A 15,374-nucleotide genomic window follows, 5' to 3' on the forward strand; every position below is an offset into this window, starting at 1 on the left:
AATATTGATAATTTTGATTTATTATATTCTACATAATATAATGCAAACATTTATGATGCAAATTCAGCGAGGAAAGAAACAAAATGATACACATATCGCGAATTTTTCATCCGTATATTCAAAGATTTAATGAAAATTAAATTTTATGACAATATAATATATATTGTGTACTGATGAAACGATAATATTGAATCGATCGTTATTAACAAAGCTTATAGGGAGATTAAGCTCAAATGAGCACAACGGAATTCCACTTGTATACAACATTGAATCGAATAAAAACGATAAATCAAAAATTTCCTCGATATTGACATAAAGTTACTCTATTCGTTTGCTCTCACTAATTGCTACCTATATTTAGGTATATGGAGGATCTCGTTAAGCCACAAAGTCCACCCACGCGACTGGCCGGCAAAGCGGGAGAGAAAGAGGAGTGAAAAAAAAAGAGAGGGAGAGAGAGAGAGAGAGAATGTGTGTGTATCAAATGTTTTCCTCGTAATTATAAAAGCAAAGTGTCGCCGACACGGTCGCGCAACAGTTTTATCTTTCAGTCCCTTTTATCGTTCATATATCAATTTGCGATTCAAAGTTTACAACGATCGCGCACACACAAAGGGGAACAATTTTTTTTTTCCCTAGCTCCCCTTCCCTTCCCCCCCCCCCCCACCACCCTCCTTCCTATCTATCCTCCCTCTTTCTGGCAACTCGCCGAACTTGATCGAGCGCTACTATACAACACGGTATAAGCGGAATAAAAAATCGACGATAGACGATTTAAATTTCAATGTAAACCGCTCGCGGTTTCTGTCTTATTGGCAGTCGAGATACGGATGCCGGCGTATTGTGCGATTGATCGATCGATACCCTCGTAACCTCTCCGGCGCGCGCCGGAAAACGTTACATTTTTACAAATCTCCAGGATCGATCGCAAGACCATTAAAAGATTCATTGAAATTTCCCCTGTCTCGGGATTTCGCGCGCATTCCATCGCAAACGCGCACAACATTAACCGCGAGAAAAACAGGCTGCCTTTCTTAATTTCGCGAAATACAATCTTTGAACGACTGCTATGCTTACTTAAATAAATTTTCGCTCCTATCGTAGCAGAATCATTGATTTTAAATTGACCCGTTTCAAATTGCTTCAATTATCTGTTGGTCTATTCCACTACTTTAGAAAATATAGGCCGGTATTTATAATCTTATATTTAAGATCATTTTAAGTCATCTTAACACTATGTTCCGCTAATCAGATAATCGAAGAACCTTAAGATCCTATTTAAGATCTTAAATAGAAGAATAGACTATAAATACCGGACATACGCTTATGCAAAAAGTACTCTGGGGAAAATAAAACACGGTTACAACCCACTTTGGGGCCTACGATTCGTAATCAAATTATTTGGATTGCTTGTAACTAAATTTTACAATTAGCTATTCTATTTATTTCGAAGATTTTTAAGTTATATTAGTTAATTTTCTCAATTAGTTCCATCGATATCCAGTTACGCAAAGATAATTTTTACTTAAAGGGCACTAATCAAAATGTTACGTTGCTTAACTACAAAAAAATGGTCAAAATTTCTCCCAAAGTAATTGCAATTTTTAATTACGCGGGGTTAAAAGTAGATTATTTACGTAAAATTACTCAAAGTGGATTGTAACCGTGTTTTTTTTTCCCAGAGTATAAGATATTTTCGAAAAATTTTCTAAAAAATTCATTGCATACATTAATAAAAAAATATATATACATATATATATATATATATATATATATATATATATATAGCAGGTAAGACTTTATAAAGTATATAAGTTAACATCTTAAGAACGTGTTCTAGTTTTTATCAAAGTATTTCTAATAAGTCAAGAATATTCTAATAAGTTTTAAAAAGATTTTTGTAAAAAATCAAATTTAATGTAAAAAATAATGTTTAAAAAATTGATACAAATAATCTTTTTATTTCAATGATAAATCGAGTCATAATACTTTTCAATAAAAAACTTTTAAGCAGGCGCTATCTGTATTTCTCGAATAATTGCAAGAAAAGTTAGAACTCGATTACGTCGAAATCTTGAAAAATGAGATGCTAATTTTGCAAAGGTCAGCGAGACGCAATCAGACAGCGGACTCTAAATACGCTTAAGGATTAATCGTTGCCGTTTAAATCGGAAGGAAACGACTTTCCGGTGAAAATACGAAATACTTGGCGAGTTTTCGACCGAAAGCAACGTTGAAGAACCGCGGTGGCTGAGAGGAAAGCGGCGCTTCCTTCTCTTTTCGTCAGACGGTGTGTTCCTGATGCTGTATATTTTACGCGGTTAGAGTTTCGCGTTGAAGCCAGGTTAAGAGCTGAACTCTGACCTATACCTCCAACTAAAGCTTCGTTTCGACGCGTGAGTCTGCTTGCCAACTGAAATATTCAGTCCATTCGTCCGTTTCAACTCCCTCTTTCTATCTCTTTTTCCCATGACCACCCTCATCCTCTTCATGCACTTCCTGTCCTCCTCTTTACACGTGCACCTGTACTCAAAGCACCGCCCACGCGGACACGCACACACGGGTACACGTGCATGTCCGTGTGTACCGATGTCACTAATCCTTCGGGCAACAAAGAGAAAGAGAACAACAGGGAAGCGAGACAACATTCGATCGTTAATAGGAGCAAAAAGGTCGATCAATTGATCGCAAATTGAGAAAAATTCTATTGCCGCCGATGGGACTCGACAGTTAACGATAAAGACCTATATAACTCGTTTTAAACGATACATATATACTGCTTATATAAAACCAGGATTAAAGCGTTCAATGAAAATTTCATCTAATCTCTTTTGAGTTTGAAAAATTAATTTTTAAAATGACGACTAGTTATTCTCTCTCTATTTTAGATGATATTACATATTTAATTCTTACGTAAAATCAGGATTGAAATATAACTTTTATGTATTTCTTAAGAGCTTGAAAAAATTAATGCTAAATTAAAGAAAATTAAATTTGTATATAAATCTAATCGCGGATTAATTATTCTAATTTCTTTTAAAATAACAATTTTGCATATAAGGTGGTCACGAAAACCCGACGATTTTTAAAATGAAATAAATTAAATATAACTTTATCTCTACATTGTAATACTTTAATATGCCATGTCACTTATGTATGCCTTTTATCATCTTTTAATATTGTTAAATCGAGTATTTTAAATTGTACTTCATTTATAATATAAAGTGAGTCAGAGAAACTTGACAATTTTCAAAATGAAATAAATAAGTGAAACATAACTTAAATATTTATTTCTTGTCACATAAAAATATCTGCATTTATCTTATATTGCTCTAGTCTATCACACAGGTTCGCATCGCTGTTTGCACTATGTTGTCTGATATAACTGTAATTTTTTCTTGTATATTAAAAAACTCACGCGGCCAATATACTGGAAAAAATTACCAGATTATCAGACAACATAGTGCAAACAGCGATGCGAACCTACGTGATAGAGTAGAGCAATATAGACGGAGGACATTTGACAAATATAAATTTTTTTAATTTTAAAAAATGAATAAAATCAATTCATATACTCAAATAGTATTCTATATCCTATTGCCTTCTCACAAGAAATGAATATTTAATATTTAATATTTAAGTTAAATTTCATTTATTTATTTCATTTTGAAGTAATATCAAAAGAGGAATGAAAGGCATGCATATGGGCGTCCTCAGGGGAGAATAAGAGAGGGCACATGCCTCTCTCTCTCTGGAAAATTAAAGAATTCATAATCATAATTTATTTCATGTTTTCAATGCCTACGTTCTTCATTTAACAAAAAGAATAAAAAAATATTAGAAATTAAAATAAAAATGTAAAAAACAAAAATAAAATTTTTTTAATTTTTAAAAAAATAACAAGATACAAAAAAAACATATTAACCTTTCTCGATTTACATCTTGTCGTATGTACATCTTGTCTTACCTTGTCGCGATAAAAAAGCTTTAATATTAAAAGATATAAAGATATAAGTATCAAACCATTTTACATCAATCTGACAAGTGACATTTATGTCATGCCCCCCTCTGAAAAAAATTCTGTAGACGTCCTTGGATGCATAATGCATAAGAGCATTACTAATGTTGCGATTTTTCTATAAATGTTTAAGGTTTTCCTTCTTTTCTCCCTGCTCTCCATTCTATCTCTTCTTTTAGCTTAATCGCGGATTAATTATTCTGATTTCTTTTAAAATAACACACAATTTGGCATATATTATATAAATGAGATACAATTTAAAATAGTCAATCCAACAGTATAAAAAAGCAATGAAAAGCACGCATAAGAGACATGCATTACCAAAGTGTCGCGATTTTTCAATAAATGTTAAGGCTCTTTCTTTTCGTCTCTCTCTTTCTCCTCTCTCTCTCTCTCTCTCTCTCTCTCTCTCTCGCCTTCCATCTCGCGGTTCAAATAGCGTCATGCGGTTTCGTGAAAGTTACGGTTTGGACGTGACGGCTGAAATATTTGATTTTTATTGTAGAGATTTACGTGTGTAACGCGGTGAAATGTTACTATCGCGCGTTCCGGCAATTCTCGTGAGTTTGTAAACCGCTCGTTGACGGGACGCACCATAAACATATCAATTGCAGTTAACGCTCTGTTTGCTACAACGAGATTGCTGACATCCACTTGAAGATCGAAACGTTTATGATAAAATCGAAAATGCGAGCGCATAACATACGTATAACGTAACAGTCGTATAAAGAAAATGCAAAAATTATACGTAAATCATGAAATCATGAAGATCGGCGATCTTCGTTATTGAACAAGATTACTCAAAGTATAAGCTAGCTGCCTGGTCGTTTTGACGTATTTTCGCACAACATGTATGGATCTACAAAATACGCGCATAACCGTATCTTTTCCTGTCAAGCGCATTAACCAACGTGTATTTTCTCTCCTGTCAATATGTACAGCAAATATTCAAAGCAAATAGACGCGCGAAGTTTGTAACGCGCATCTTCCAGCCGTCATATGCGACGAGCGATTTTACGAAACTGTTTCACGCGAAATAGCCAGTGGAGAGAAAGGATTTAATTCGTTTCTCCGTCGAGAAAATATTTAATTTTTCCGGCGCGGCGAAATTTACTTAAAATGGAATATCGCGGCCGTACATACGGCGCAAGGGTATATATATGTTGCACTCGCGAATAACTAATCCTACGGTTGATGCAATAGCACAGTCGTAAAACAGGGACCATACAGAAAGTACAGAGAAAGAGAGAAAGAAGGCAGAAGCGAGCGAAGCGTACAGATGAAATTGAAGGAAAACGAAGGACTGGAATTATGCAGAACATACTCGCGAAAGAGAAAGAGAAAATAAAAGAGAAAGAGAGACAGAGAGAGAAATGCTAATCTTTCGACTCGTCGTCCATTGCACTCAGTGACGAATACTCTACAACGCTTTAAACACGCGCCCTATATCGCGTACGAAGCCTCTTCTACATTCCATCATAAAAAATGTAAGGGATGTAGTAACAAACGAGCAAAAAACAGGGATTAGCGAATACCAATGCGCTTGTAGCGAAACAAACGATAAAGACATAAGTAAAATAGTGAAATTGAATATTTCAACAATGTTGGAGTAAATTATTTTTATTCTAGAAAAAACATATTGCGATTTAATCGACAATAAATTAATAATAACAAAAATTAATACGTATTTTCTCTCGCTTGCGTTATTGTTTTTTTTTTTTTTCTTTTTTATTTTATTTTTCTATATTTTTCGAAACAAATCACAAATTTTATTTGTATTCTCTTTCGACGCGATTTTACGACCAGTTTTTCAGAATTTCGAGACACTGGGGAATAACTTGAGAAAGAAAGGAATGCCTCTGAGATATATGAATTTATGTTGCTCTTAAAGAGCGCATTTCTCCGTAGCACGTTGCAATTGCAGGTGTATAAATCTACTTCGATTAAATATCCTCAAGCGTGTGTGTGTGTGTGTGTGTGCGTGTTGAGTGCCTCGTTACAATATTAGAACGCGTGCGACTAACATCGATTTGCCTGTATGTTCCCGCTCGTGCCGATCGATTTTACGTCCAGTTAGCTGATTTCGACTACCGTCGAATCCGATAATGCTATCCATTGACGGGCGATTACGCGGAACGTGTCTTTGCCACGAGCGCAATTATTCAAATGAGATTATAGAAATACACGATTGAAAGTGAGAGAACTAATTGATAGATTAGATTTAATCTTTCAAATTTATATTTATTTTATCAGAGAAAAAAATATTATTGTCGTATATATTAAATATAGAACGGCCGGATTGTCTCCCCCGAAGGGGAGAGAATTGCAATGCAATTCAGATCATTCAAGCAATATCGCACCCCATTTATGCGTCAGAAGTTTTGACGCATCGAATTACAGCGGCTCGAACAACTCGTCGCTTACAGTTTGTGTCTTTGCGGTCCGGCTTCGATATGTCGTATATACCCGTTGCGATTGACGGACGACCGCAACAGCGTCGCCGCAATCGCTAAATGCAAAACCGATGGGTGCCCTAGTACCATTGCACGAAATTCGAGACCTCTATGGTTAATCGGTTTTGACATGCAAATTGCAACCGACGCGACGCGACAGTGTCGCGATTCTTCGCGGAAACCTCGATCTACGCAAATGAAGCGCCCGAGATCCGTGAAGTGACGGTCAGACATGAACATGAGATAACAACGGATTCGAATCGGTAGACATCGGATATGTAGATTATAAATGGATGCCGTGAATATTCGAAAAGCCCGCGTTAAGCCTATCGTTAAACTGCATCGACAATAATAGATAACGATAGAGTGATTAAAATTGTGAAATATTTCCGCTACGAGAGTTTTCTGCTCGTATCCGAATAAAAAAAATTACGCTGATACATCATATCCCGATCCAAACATTCGGATATTTCAGTTTAATGCATAAATATTACGATATTAAACTATGTTCAATTTAAATATTTGTTTTATAATTTATTTTTAAACTTTTTAAGAAAATATTTGTAATATTATGATAGCTTATATAAAATATATTTACGTATTAAATATTGCTGAATTCATTTGACCGTAAAATGCCAATTTTTAATTTTTCAATTTAATGATTAATGTGATATTAAGATATAATATAGTAAAGAGTAATACAAATCAAATTTCTATGTATAAATAAATATGTGTAAAAATTAAGAGATTGAACTTAATATGTAAATATATTTTAAATACATATATTTATTGGGCTTTAAACTGATTTCAGACAATTTATAATTGCCGATAAAATTCATATAATTTGAAAAAGAATTCTATTTATAATTTTTACATGTCGTGTAATCATAGATATGTTTTCTCTGTCTCTCTCTCTCTCTCTCTCTCTCTCTCTCTCTCTCTCTCTATATATATATATATATATATATATATATATATATATATATATATATATATATATATTTATTGAAAGATTAAAAATTGGCATTTTACAATTAAGTAAATTCAGCAATATTTAATATGTAAATATGTTATAAGATATTATAATATAACAAATATTTTGTAATATAAAAAATATTTGTTATATTATGATATCTTATAATATATTTAAATATTAAATATTGCTGAATTTATTTAATTGTAAAATGCCAATTTTTAATATATAAAAGTGTTTAAAAATTTTAATATATAAAGTGTATATATATATATATATATACACTTTATATATTAAAATTTTTAAACACTTTTATATATTAAAAATTGGCATTTTACAATTAAATAAATATATATATATATATACACACTTTACCAAAAAAAGCGGTACACTAGAAAAATAGGAAAAATTTATAAAATTTCAAATGCTTATAACTTATAACACAGTTAATTATCATATCGAGGTAATTGAAAAACAAAAATGAAGTTTGAACCCTGTATTTTGAATAACTTTTAATACTGATTACGCGAGATGATTAAGTTTCCAATGGCGAATGACAAAATAAAGACCTATAAATCGGTTAATAGAAAGTTCAATTTAATGAGTTGCATACACGAGAAGCGCGTGTGGTATGCGCGAAGCGCGCGTTTGTAATGTCCCAATATATTAAATAATATTAAATATGTAATATATCTATGCGTGTAATACAGGAAACATTTGAACCGCATATAAAATGCATGTAAATTAATAATGCGTACAAATATATATATATCAGGATACACGTACATATTAAAAGATGTGATGTATAAAATTATAAATAGAATTATGTCGCGAATTATAGATCATCTAAAATGAGCTTAATATATCTTAAATTTAATATATATATTAATTAATTATTAACAGTTAAATGAAGGCTCATCCCAATGCGGTAATTAGTGCGTAGTAATTATAATAAAATCGAAATATAATCAATACATATAGCCGATCATTATCTGTTTTTGTTCGATCCGCTTCATCTTGTTTATTTAATCGAAGATGATGCTCGTTGAAACGATTGTATATACCTAGTTATTGTATATTGTGTATACATAGTTCTCTTGCAATATTTACTTTCTTGTTTATTTAAATATGACATATATATTGACGCGATTATCCAAATTATTCTTGTGCATTCTGAATGCTTGCATTTTTTGAGGAAAAAGCGTTCATGGTTAGGAGCCTTTGTTTAATTGTTAATGATTGTTATCATATAAACTTGAATATTACATAAAATTTTTTATTAATTAATCTTAATTTTTATATGTCTGTATATTTATTATACAAGATGTTCTATATACATAGATAAGATTCTATATCACATAGTACTATTATATTCCTTCCTTATCAAAAAATAAGCACCTCTGTTCTTTAGCAACATTTATAAAAATCTTTTGTTTTCGAGATATTTCATTTTTTAATATGCTAATACAGTTTATTTACTGTTTCTTAATTCTTTCTTAAATTCTTTCGTAAATAATTCTTTATGTAAAAAATTTAGTAATTTAGTCTTATAATTAAGTCTAATTTATGTATATTTACATTTTTATGATATATAAAATCGTTTGCTTGATTTACATCAGAACAGAAAAGTACACTTTACTGCCATAAGAGAATTTGTTTTATATTAATTCAAAAATAAAAATTTCTTCAAGTGTTTTATTATAAAAATGTAAATATACAGGGTGTCCGATAGCTCGCGCAACACCCTTTAAGGGAAGGTAGAGAGTATTATTCTGAACAGAAAAGTCCTCATTTGCGATCATTTTGCGATTTCCGCAATAATTATTAAACTATTAATTAAAAACGCTCAGCAAACGATATTATATATATATAAAGACTGATATAAATAGGCCTAACCTAACCAATTGGAAGGCGCATAGCTGAGAATTTCAAGTACGGACAGTTGGACCATTTATCCTCTTACAGGTCAAGAGATCTGTCGTCGTCGTCGTCGTCATTCACGTTACTATCGGCGCGGTGACCGTCGCGAAAGTTCTTCAGGGACGGAAGGAAACGAGCGGTCGAGAGACAAATCCAAAGTCACTCCTGAAGAGGAACGAGCCTCGAGGGGTACGCTCGGAATATTTGACAACATGTTTCCCTAGACGGTCGTCTGAGAGGAATCTTGCCAAGATACCTATGTACGTGCATATGTGTATGCGTCTTAAAATTCGTCCTGCTTCTATCAAGCTTGTTTCGTAGCATAAATATAAACATAATATATATATATATATATATATATATATATATATATATATATATATATATATATATAAAAATTTCGCGCATGTAAAATTAAAGCGCGCCTTCCTATTTTATGCCGTCATTAAGGAAGGATGAACGTTTATCCGATGTCCGCTTGATAAGATAATCAAAACTTGCTTACGAGTTGTTCGAATTTAAAAAAGAAACACCAGTGCATTTCTATTAATTAATTTCTAACTCTGATAAAAGTTATCGCTCGACAAATTAACATTGGCTTGACGTTAAAGCGGCCAGAAACAGAAGTCTCAGGATCAGCTGTGTAACAAAATCCCCAACTTCCAGAGGGTTTGATGAGAGCTAACTGACGAGTTAAAAGTTTATTTGCGAGAACATTTTGCGCGCAGCGGTCAAAAAAAAATCGAACGATCCCTGCGTCACTCTAAATCGCCTAACGCATTTTTCACGAAATGCGCCTTTCGTGCGTCAGCACGAATTCTCTCGCGTTTCGCGAAGCATACCATACAACAGAGAGTACTAATATCTCCGTCAACTAGCTCATTCTAACGTTAGATTTTTCCACGAAAAGGTCTTGTTCGACGGGTTAAAAGTTTGGGAAAAATAAAAAAAAATACAATTAGTGACTCGACTGCCCCATCGATCTTACTGTGATAGACGTACGTCATTAAGGGGATCCTAAACCGTCTTGTATTATTATATTATACGATATTTTTATTATACCAAAATGTTTTTATTGGTTGTATGGAATGATAAATTCTTTTCCATGATAAAAGTATACCTTTTTCGGAACCTATGCGATCTTATATTAATAAAGAAAAAAGTTAAGAAATGACAGTTTTTTTTATCGACTTCTGGAGCCAGGTCATAAACAATAATTGCTTGACACGAACGTTTTACAATTTGTATCAATAAAATGAGATAGGTTCCATATATAAATAGCATGAAGGAATATTAGTGAACTTTTAGATATGAGCTTGGAAGCTTAAATAAAAACCATTTTGTTGAAGAAAATGTTTTTTACTAGATTTCTAAACGCATTTTTAAAAGTTTACAAATATTCCTTCATGCAATTCGTAGAGAGTGAAGTTTTAGATAAAGAAAATATAGGGGTTGAGATACGTACATTAGTTAAGGTAAGATGTGCAAATATGGAAGAGAACAACAAATATTGGAAAGAAGAGAACAGTAAAATATGTAGATTCTCTGAGATAGTGCAATAAAAGATAGGTTTAATGACTTAGGTAGAAATGACGAAGAAAAGTTAGCAAAAATATAGAATGACCATCTGGATAAGAAAAAGGGGAGGATTTTGGAAAGTTTGTGGAAAGAGAAGGAAAAAGAAGAATGGAAAAAAATTATTAGTTATATAAATAATAAATGTAATAAATGTAGTAATGGCTATGAATAGATGTAAGTTGCACATAAAGACTTAGTGATAAGATATAATTGTGAGATACATATAGAACTGAATGAAATTGTATGGGGAAATGAGTGTGCAGTGTATATTGTAAACCAAGTCCCTTCTTGGCAAAAGCTTGAAAAGTAATAAAGATATTCATTCATATCCCTTCATGCAATTCTTACAATAGGAACTTATTTTATTTTTTTTTAGATATAAATTGCAACTTTTATATTAAGCAAATATATTGTCATGGTAGGTTAGATTTTATCGATAATATAAAACAGCTTTAGGATCTCCTTAAGAATATAAACTATTACTAAACAGTAACATTTTAGAGAGTTTTCATATAGTTTTAATTTATAGTTTACTGATATACTTTGGATTGCGTGCGCACAGTTTACATAAACGTTAGTATGTGTTCCACCGGTACTTCAATGTACATACATAACTGACATGTAATGACGAAGTTGTGAGTTAACAGGACGGTAGACACTAGTACTATCCTACACTCACCGGAAGCGGAACGTATTCACCGTGCCAATCTAACGTCTTTGAAGCATGATAAGCACGTTGCTTAGAACCGCGAAACTAGCTTGAGCTGCGCGAGCAAAGATATAAATACCGGAAGACCGTCTAAAGCACAAGTTAGGATGGAAATGTATCCTGCCAAGTTAAACGGGCTGTTCTAAGGAAAGACTTGACCATTTCGTTGTCCGAAATAATAGCCGGCGACACATACATAACTGAGGCTCGCATGTCAAAGTGCGTGAAAATTCATCGACTGTTGCGATGATAAAATGTATCGCGAAGAGAAAACGAAGCTGGCTTTCTTTCTCTTGTAAAAAGACATAATACGACTCGGCAGCAACAAAATGTGTTTCAGTACGGCATGGAATTCGATTAGCGTTTCTCTCGCCGCGACAAAACTTTTCCTCCACTCTCGAATAAGTATACCGTTTTTAATTTCGTATTGACAGAACAATTATTTCGCTCGACAGTTAGCTACAGTTCAACGTAACGTTACTCGAGACGAAAGATCTTATGTAGAAAAAAATCATTTCTCTAGGTCGTGTTCTTATCGTCTTCGAAATCTATAATGACACATGCAAAAAAAAAAAAAAAAAAAAAAAACACATGTCAAAAAGAGCCTTCTTAAATGCATCATCGATGCAATGAATCGTTATCTAGACACGTTAAATTAACCCTCGTCGATGTGTTAATGTGCTCATAACACGATAACGACGTTTCTAACGTCTTGGCACTAAAATAATTGCTAGAATGAAACAATAATGTTTCATCGCTTGTAAGCTCGCAACGCGAGCTGTATTTTCAAGGATCAAAGTCAGCGTGGATTCGGATCTTGATGAACACTCAAGAATGATCTCTGTATTTATTCGCGATGATGGATTGCCGCAAGAAACGTCTCTCTCCGTATATCTGTAACGTCGAAATCGTTGAATTTCCTCACACGTTGCATTTACTCTGAGATTTGTTTTAGTGCAAATAAAAAAAGAAAATGTTTTTACCTCGATGTAAATATCCGTTTAAACATTCAAATATGTTTGCGCAAATATCTATGTTAGCTATCTTAACTACAATCGTCGTTTACACACGCAAATTGGCAGAGTTTTAACGTATGTGTGTGAGTGTGTGTGTGTATGAGAGAGAGAGAGAGAGAGAAAGAAAAGCGCTCTATATATAAGAAATAAATTTTCCACCCGACATTTCACGTAATCTCGGTATTTTTATATTTGTTTCATACTGCGTTAGCCACGCGCGTTTCGAGCGAAAGATTTGGCCCTTATCGGGAGTTATGCACATCGTGCACGTTGAATCTTACATGTGATAGTAGCTGGAACTACTTCCGTGTATTATCCAGCGGGAAGAGGCAGTTACATTCGGAAAACTGTCAAGTCGCGCGCTCGCAAAATTTCAAATAAAATGCGCATTTTCAATAACCGCACGTTACGTGTGTGTGTGTGTGTCCAAGCTTTCCGAAGCAACGTTACGCGATATATAGATTTTGCATCGTGCGTTGCAAAAAAAAAAAAAAAAAAAAATAAAAAAAAGAAGAACGGGATAGATAGAAAATAATCGACGATGACAGAATAGTACGCGCGTGAATTGACGCGATCGCACAAAGGGAGGAATGAATTAAATTGAGCGGAATAATCAGAGTCGCGATGCGAACCGAGTTATGTCAAGAGAATTAATTCGTTTTGCTTGAGGTCGCGTTAATGCGAGATGGCTTAATGCCAGTCGTGTGTCCCGTACACGTTTGGCGAATGCCGAGTTATCAACTCCCAAAGTCGCTTGCCCGAATTCTAGTCCGACGTGCGTTAAAGTCGGAAGATCTCATCGTGTCCTTATCTTATATAACTGAACTTGGCAAATGGAATGCAACACATCTAGATGGTATCTGTTGCGAACCGCGCTCGCATCCGCTCGTCGTCCATAAACTTGCAGGCGATATTCACCGAGAAAGCATTCTACCCCTTTAAAACTATCGGATAATCAAGTTCTACTGTTATGCTTGCTGTGTTTACGCTCGATACGTTACTTTACGCAGTGATGCTTTTAACGTGTAGCGTTAATATTTTAATTTACGAAGCAGTTTTACTTTTTATACTTTCCTCATTTTATCCATCCATTATTAGAATGCTGTTAAATTTATCAGTCTGATCGTACTTCTATTGATCGAATCCTCTGTGATATTTACATTGATAGAAGAGACTGTTTAAAACTGATGATTATAACTGTTTCAAACATCAAATTAATTGATTTCAAATTATATATTGACGACAACATAAATTTTGTCAATGCAGTTGCTTTGATAACTAAATAATATTAACATGAATGCTGCGAATCTGTTATTCGACTTGTAATCATTAAAACAAATTTTGCTCGTCAAAGCATCGTTTTGCCAATTAAATATTTCCCATCGAGATGTATGTAATATGTGACAATCTCTGAAGTATCGTCGATATGTTATCGCTCGTAAACCAGTCTCTATTCAAGCCGCAGTCAAGTCTGAAGTGAAATGGTGTTTCTTTTACGCAACGACTCTCGCTCTGAATTTAAATCATAAAGTTGGTGAGAAACGACCACCTCTGTGAACCACGTGCGCAGCAACGGCGCTCAATTTGGAAATTGGTGTCCATTGGAATTGGAAATGAAATTTCGTAAACGTACAAATGTGGAGTGGCAAATAGGGTTGCAACACAGGTTACATCCGTAAAGGGCGGGAAATGTACCGCGTGCATCGTGCGCGCCATCGATCTCGCGGGAACCGATTTATGTTTACGAGTCCACGGTGAAGCAAACGGCGCCATGTAAGGAGAAAGAAACTCCTATGTATTTCTCTTTTTGTTGTTGTAGCCTTATAAAAAAATTCATCTGGGATAAAAGATATTTTTAGCAACAGAATAAACGTAAGCCGCATGAATATAATTTTAAAATAAACAAAGAAATATTAGCCTAATAAAACATTGTAACATCATTTATGTTAGCATCTTCTTAAAAAAAAAAAATAATTAATACTTTCAATTAATTTTGCAAAGTACACAGATATCAAATATTAACACAATCCATACAGCACAGATCATTGCAATTATATTGCAGCAACGTTGCAATATTGCAAATTGCAATAAAACATTACAGAGACATTGCAGAGATATAAATCCACAAAATACCAGTACAATTGTTGCAACATAACATAAATATTTCAGAAAAATTTCAAAATCAAAATTCTATAATTATATTTATTTTAGAATAAAACGTATGAGAAACATAAAATACAAAAAATTTGAACTTAAAATAAATATATATTTATTTAAATATTACATTATAAGTTTACATATAATAAATTGTATATATATAAATTTATAAAATTATATATATATATATATATATATATATATATATATATATATATATGTATAATTATATGTAAATTTATAATATAATGTTTTTTAGATAAAAAATTATTCCAAACATGTGTTAAAGTTTAACTTTTTCGTATTTTATGTCCACATGCTTCTGATATTGATCTTTTTGAGGAACAAAATTCTTATATGCAACATTATTCGACGATTGCAATAACAATACATTGTTGCAAATTCATAACACTGCAATATTGATATAATATTTCGTTGCAATCTTCCTAAAAACGGACATTTTAACGTTACTGCAATCCTACAGCAATGGTGCAGCAACATTTCGCAGTGAATTTGTTATATTGCAATATTGAGATAAAAGATTGTTGTA

At 33.1% G+C, this 15,374-nt stretch overlaps 1 protein-coding gene across 1 annotated transcript in view; it reads right to left on the bottom strand.

Annotated features, from left to right (window-relative positions):
• The window catches only part of LOC140673003 (uncharacterized), a 309,159-nt gene that overhangs the window by 293,291 nt on the left and 494 nt on the right, over nucleotides 1-15,374 (bottom strand). The gene's annotated exons all lie outside the window — the stretch shown is intronic.

Source organism: Anoplolepis gracilipes, chromosome 1 (genome assembly GCF_047496725.1).
Source record: "Anoplolepis gracilipes chromosome 1, ASM4749672v1, whole genome shotgun sequence".
Lineage (NCBI taxonomy): Eukaryota > Metazoa > Arthropoda > Insecta > Hymenoptera > Formicidae > Anoplolepis > Anoplolepis gracilipes.